Source organism: Callospermophilus lateralis, unplaced genomic scaffold (assembly GCF_048772815.1).
Source record: "Callospermophilus lateralis isolate mCalLat2 unplaced genomic scaffold, mCalLat2.hap1 Scaffold_143, whole genome shotgun sequence".
Taxonomy (NCBI): domain Eukaryota; kingdom Metazoa; phylum Chordata; class Mammalia; order Rodentia; family Sciuridae; genus Callospermophilus; species Callospermophilus lateralis.
The window spans coordinates 859,510-866,820 of NW_027512573.1; positions in this window are offsets into that span (position 1 = coordinate 859,510).

The following is a 7,311-nucleotide window of genomic DNA, read 5'->3' on the forward strand; positions in this document are numbered from 1 at the left end:
CACCTGTCTGGATAACACTACTTTGCAGCACATGATGGTCCTTGATCACCATCAGATGCCAGATGTGACCAGTGGTACTGAGATGCTGTTAAATTGTTACCTGACAGGGGTCTGAAGAGGTCCCTCAGAAGAAGGGGACCTCAACCCAACCCTGATAGGTTCTTTGTTTATACCAGAGAAAAGAATTTCAGGATGTGTCAGAAAGAGTCATAAACAGAAATTATTTATTTGGGAAAGCAAGGAATACACACTTCTGCAGCAGTCCGGCTGGGCACAAATCACGAGCCACTCAAGCAGGAACAAACTTTATTTCCAAACTCCACCAGCGCACTCCCTGGGAACTCTCCCGAACGCCACCCACACCACCTCCTCCAGGAACACACCACACACCAACTGGAACTCCCACCACTGGAACTTCACCAACCAACGTGAACTCTTCAGGAATCCCCACGAGAGCTCAACGGGAACTCCAGGGGAACTCAAAAGTCATCATCTTAATGGCTCGCTGGCATCATCTCTCAACCACTACTTCTGGCAAAAATGCCATGCGTCATCCCAACTCAGCTGTGGCCCTCAACACACTTCCAGGAACAGAGAATGTGGGCCATCTCAGGAATGGACATGCTTTTGGATCTTTTTTCACAGGAGACTTTGTAAACAGTAAATGTGAGAAGTAGGTGGGAGTGGTCCAGCCTGGTGAGCTCAAGGTTCTTAATCATGCAGAACAGGGTGCTTCACTATGATCTAGTTGTCATGATCTTTAAATTGACAATATTTAGTCATAGATAATGTTTAGAACATATTCATATCATAGGTCTCTACATTTTTTTCTCTTGGCTTTATTTAGTCTAAAGAAAATATATTGTGTAACCTAGCAGTGCACATAGGCAGTAGTTATCTGGACATAAAATACTCCAAGATGATAGGAACTTTAAACAAATTTATGTCCAGAGGAAAACAAACTTGGGGAGTTAAGATGATGATGTTCATGGAGCTTCTCATTTAAAGTTACAGTTTAACTCGCTTCCCTGTTCTTTTCCTTTCTACCTACGCTTCTTTCTTTTATCCTATTTCAGAACCACCTCTAACGGCTAAACCTTGAATTGTTGGCCTTTGGTTCATTTGGTTCAAGGAGTAGTCTGTGAAAGAATGTATTACTGTCTTTTTCCTCCTGACTTGTTCCTCTTTGTTGTTCTCAATTTATATACTCATGCTCTGCTGTCTTGGCACATACAGTGATGTTGTTATTGTAGGCATAACAAAAATGTAAAACCTAAGATCCATCTAACATTTTTGGGAGGACAGTACTAGAGATTGAACCCAGGCATGCTTTACTGCCAAACCATAGCCCCCTCGTCCTTTTTATTTTTTTATTTCTTATTAAAGTCTTGTGAAGTTGCTTTCAGTCTCTTAAGTTGCCGAGACTGGCCTGGAACTTGTGATCCTCCTCAGCTTTCTGGCTCGCTAGGGTTATAGGCATGTACCACTATGTCTGGATCATCTAACTAATTTGACATTGTGAAATTGTAAAGTCTGTCCTGAAATCAAGCACATCCTTTGTGCCAATTGTAGATGAAATGGGGCTTATTATAAAACTAAAATAAATTTGTCCTAAACCTGTCACTGTACTTGGGTAATAAAGTTTGTCCCAAAATGACCTCTGTACATGGTGTACTATAACAGACAAATAAACTATGACTCTACATAATGGCAGGAATTCGCTTGTAACCAAGCAACTAAGTCTCTGCCAATCACAGCAATGCAGCTTAGACAATCATGTGATATGGACTAATCTGACCATGTGCATATGGTTAGAAATGCTGACTGCAGCCAATCAGATGATTTCTGTTATGGCACTTTTTTTTTTTCTGGTGGTGAGTGTGATCTGCAGAGGTGGTAGCGTTAATCGTCTTGGGTCCCAAGTACAACCTTGTGCTAGAACCGTTTTTTCTTTTTTTTTTGTCTTTCTTTAGGCAAGCTTTGCCAAATTAAGTTTTCTCAGTTTTTCTTCAAACAATTCCCATCTAGGAACCAGCTGTGAGAACCAGCCTGTGTTCCTTCTGGCATTTGGGAGAACTCAAACACTATTTTCTGACCATCTTTGAGCCATCTGGGAGTAGAGAGCTATAGTACCTAGAAACAAGAAGAGGCTGCCTTTGGAATAACTGCTTTCCCACCACAGGGTCCAAAGTTAGACCACAGCTTGAGAGCCCTGGGGTGGGGAAAGAGAGGGTGACAGCAAGGGTACTACTTGATGAGGTGATCCAGGTGGGAAACTGTGAGGACCAGCCAGAGGAATTACAAGAGCGAGGCCCAGGAAACCCCAGGGAATGCCCATGAAGGAATCCCCTCTGAACGCATGTCTAGTTCAGATAGAATCCTTGTGGGCACAGGGAAGAGCAGCACCCATCAAGTGATATTTTCTTGCTCTTTTACTCCAGGGTAGATGCTGGACTTGATGTGGTCAGAGATAAGATCACTAGGCCTGTCTGTCAAAAGAGGTAGATGTACCAAATGCGAAGGGAGAAGTTATCTGTGGTTTGCTGGACTGGCTCTGCAGGATTCCAGTAAGTCTGGCTGTTCCTGAGAAAGAAACTGTGTTTCAATGCAGTGTCCTGTTTTGACTATGAACCTGGGACTGGCAGAAATTACTGCAACCAGACCTCATTCTGCCCGGAGAGAACTAGTGAATTTTTCCTTATCTGAACATAAGCAGTTAAGCCATGGGGTCCCTAGATTTCACCCAAGGGCTGGAGTAGGTGTGCCTATGCAGTGTGGAGAGAACAAAGTCAGTTTTGAAGAACTCTGTGAGTGCAGCTTGTTCACAGTCAAAATAGCAGTAACTGGGATTACAGAAAACAGTCCTTTAACACCAAAGTAAATTAGTAGAAACATGGTAAATATCATGTTCAAAAAACAATTTGAAATATTACTTGAAAGAATATTCCTTTTTTCTCAGAAATGTAAATCTCTAGTGTGTATTAAACTTTAGCTTTTGTGCTAGAAAGTGAATTGCTTAATTCTGGAAACAATATATCACAATTGTGTGTACTTTATTTAACAAGTGTTGGCAATCATACAGTAAAAATAAAAACAATTATAATATAAAAGTTATCCAGTTAAGTTGGTAATACTAGTAAAATAAAAATTAAAACTGATAATATCAAAATCATCTAGTAGGAATTATGCATTTTAATATTTTAACTTGTTTCCTCTTCATTACAATATTATTAACATTCATTCTCATTTTAGGAAGTGATGTTTGGAGACACTGAGTGACTTGCCTAAGTCATAGACCTAGAATGTGGAAAGTTTCACTCCAGGGACCACAGCATACAAAAGGAACTTGTGCACCTTATGAAGTTTTTCTTGATGTTGGAGATAGGTATGTAAAGTGTTCCTAGCAACAGATTATGGCAGGAATATAGAAGGGTGGTGGGATCGGCTTGCTTGCAAAGTTTCAGTAGGATTCCTGAGCCGAGAGATGTCTGTCTGGTCAAATGGTTGTTGGCATCAAATGGTAGAGATTGTGACAACATGAGGGAGCAGATGGCAGCAATTTCCAGTACTGGACAAAGGCGGGAAGGAAGACCTGTAGACATAATGAGAGTGAATGAGGGTGAGAAAAGCAAATGCACAAAAATGATCAGACTGCAGGGCTGTGCCAGCCATGTTCCCTAGAGAGAGCTTAGCATTTTCTAATCCCTATTCACTGTGGGTGGCACAACATTATTTTATAGATTTCTGGACGTTAGATTCACCTGTGTGGTTTGCGTAACTGTGGTTCCACAGGAGTGAGAAGCATGGGCCATGTGTTTATGGGGAGATGGAGGTTCTGATCAGGATACCCCAGCCCAGGGAGGGGCGCCCTAGCAGACCTCTGAGTAGTCACCTGTTTGGAATATACAGCAATCCATATTGGCCCTGGAAATAATTACAATTGATTGTGTTACAAGAATGGTTATGAATGTGACCAACCTTAGAGAACACGGGGGAAGCCACTGGAACTGTGTGGAGTTGGATGTGTCATACTGTTTACATGGTGTGAAGGACAGAAAGTATAGCTGTGTCTGGGAAAACTTGGAGGAACTTCTTCCTGTGTGAGTTATTTATAAGTAAAAGTGCTTGACATTGTCAACAGCATTGTAGTCTATGAGGGGAATTTTTCCAAGAGATAACAATGTAGAATGCCTCCCTGGACAGGGCTGATGGCAAGAGAAGGGCCAGAAGCTTGTCCCCTCCTGCGTCTGACTGGTCCTTTGACTTTACTGTCTGGGGCACTTGTCCCCTCAGGAGCCTTGTTGTACCTTTTCAAATCTCTCCCACCCAGAATTTGCCACTTGGGTCCATGAGGACCCAGAAGTGCTTGGCCCAGGACCATTTTTGCTTTCACTCTGGAAAGGAGAGTGAAAGGCTCAGAAGAGGCCTGTGGTGATTGTACCCACACCCTGAGGGCTGCTCAGTTCCAGGTACAAGGAGTATCTTGATAGGCATGGAAATAGAACTCATGCCATGTTTTCTGGCTCAGTGGTGCCTCCTGGAGAAGGACTGCCCACCAGGGAATAAATGAGACCCATGGAGCAGTGCCCATTGCTCACTATATGTAGGGCACATCATGGAGCACTATGGAGAAATGGATCCTCATCTCTCTGCTTTGGCAATTTTCTGCTTTCCCAAGTGGACAGGCTGTGAGAAGAGGAAATCTGGACTGGAATCGGAGCGAGGCCCAGAAGGGACCAGTCCTGACCTGTCCCCCTACCCAGGAAACTCCCAAATTTTGAACAGGTCACTTTCCCTTGTGGGAACATATCCTGTCTGATTGCCTTTCCCCCTGGAAATCTATGGGACAAACAAGGACTAGAGCCAGGAGACTTGTTCTTGTGACCCCAGGCTGGCTCCTTGGCCCTTTTAAGTCCCGACTTCTTCCAGGTAACATAACTAGAGCTTATATGTATGTGTAAAGGTCACTAGGCTTCAAGTCATAACCTGAGTGCCCTGGTCTTGGCTTTTCTACCAATTGTCAACTCATCTTTTCTGGAATTCAAGAGACAGTGTTGTACAGGCTTATTAATATACCCTTCAGAAATCTATCATCTCTGCTTGAAGGATTTGCTTCCTTTTGCATTTGTGTCAGAGTTAAAGGGGCTTCTCCAGGCCTGTAGTCTGGGAACCAGGGCAGAGAGAGGCCTAGGGTGGAATGGGGTGAACAACTTAGTCTCTGCTGTCCCCTTCCTCTAAGCTGGTGGTTGGTACTGGGAGGGCATGGGCTTCTTGTCTGTGGCACCACGTCAGATGACCCCATGCCACTCTACCTTCTTCCTTGGCTAAAACATGTAATATTTTTCTCAAACATTTCACTCTGAACTCATCATGCCAAACCACTGGAGAGTTACTGCACAAATAGTTCTGTCCAGAAGGGGACACAGGGCTGTTGACCCCTTCCCTATGACTCAACATGGCATAGACAGAAGCCACTACCTCTAATGAGGAAAAAAAAGTGAATTAGAAAGCAGTAGACATATGAATAGGAAGAAGCCATTAGCACACAAAGAATGTACATGAGACAAAATAGTCATTCTCTGTATGGATTGATTTTTTTTTTTTTCCCCCAGAAAGAAAACTTTTCTTTCTTACCATGTAAACTAAAAAAACATGGTATGTTTGATCAGATAAAACCTTTTTGAAGACAGCATGTTGGTAATGATGGAGGTGACCTGAGATGCCTGCCCTCTTGGCCTAAGCTGGCAGGGACTAGCTGGTGGTACAGGCTCCCTGAGCAGCAAGGCCTGATTGCTCTCCTCCTCTCTGATACATCTGTTATTATTAGGAAGGCTGTGGCCCTTGAGGCTGGCATGGTTACTACAGGCCATATGACTCATCATTCTCTTGATTTGTGTAGGAGGGAACCGTCTGGTGACAAGATTGCCTACCACAAGGGTCTGGGGTTCCGCTTCATGTCAGTTTAACTCTGGTGAACCACCTCCATGCTGATGCCCCATCTTGTCCATCAGGATCCACTGAATAACTGTCATGATGTTCTGGGCTTCGGCCATCTCATTATCCATTCACAGTCTGCTTGTGACTGATCCCTGGATCTGGGCAGTGGCAAGGAATCTTCCTGCCCTCTACCTTTTTTATTAGAGTGTAGTGACTGCAGAAAGTGAGTCTTCCTTTTCTCAATATAGCCTTCTAAAGGGTCTAACGTTTCTCTGGCAGGGAGGGGAGGGACTTCCCTCTTAGGAGGCTCCTCCTTCTCCACCTCTGTCTTCTTGGGACTGGGACTGTTCTTTGATTTCCAGCATTGCCATACCAGAACAGGGATCTCCTGAGGCCACAACTCCACTCTCCTCCCATGGCTCATACCTGCCCTCTATCAAGCCTGGACTGGGCTTGAGGCTGTCCCTTGCATATCTTGTGATAATCTTGCTGTGCTGGGTTCTGCCTGAGAGACTTTAAGTGTAAGGCTGAGAAGGCAGGGGGTCCTCCTGTGTAGCTGGAGGGACCACTGAGGGCTCATGGCCTCAGTGGGATTCCTGTCCTGGACTTGTGCATCTCTGCAGGTGAGGGACCTGGGAGGGGACTCTGCAGGGTGGGAACTGACAATTTTTAAATCACCTTCTCTCCTGGACCTTTCCAAGGAAGTCCTTCTGGGAAACTGGTAACCTTGGCAATAGAGTTGGACCTGGAGTCACAGGGGACCAAGAGAAAGTCTGATTGTGTAAGAGGCAAGGGTGGTCTCTCACCATGTCATGAGTCATGGGATCAAGGGCCTGGAGGTGTGGACTCAACCTGTGTCTCACTCAAGACCTCATAATATTTGTTTCTAGCATCAAGAGAGTTCCCTGATCAAGGAAGGAAAGATTCTGGGAGATGTTCATCTGAGATTGGTGATCCTTGGAGTATGCTAGATTGCTGAGGTTTTTTCCTTCTTTTTTGTGGGTGTTGGACTTTGGGGAAGCATACTTGGCATCAAGACAGGATCCACACACATTTGTGGGGATTATGCCCTCATTGATCTACATCAACTTTCTGCTCAGATGATCTTGCAGGCTTTTTTCCAGAAGTTTCTTGTCACTTCTTAAGTCTCACTTCCCTGGCCTCATCAAGTCACTTCCTGAATCCTCCTTTTCATTTTCCAGAACTTTTACTGAGGTGCCTCTTGAATTCCAGGATAGATCTTCCGGGTCCCTCTCTAGGTCTTGCTCTGGGCCCTTGAGGAATCTTTCAGAGCACCTGGACCTCACCTTCTGCACACCTTTGCTGCTTTCACAAACAAGTTCTGAGGGCCGGGCAGCCAAGAAGGGGCCATGC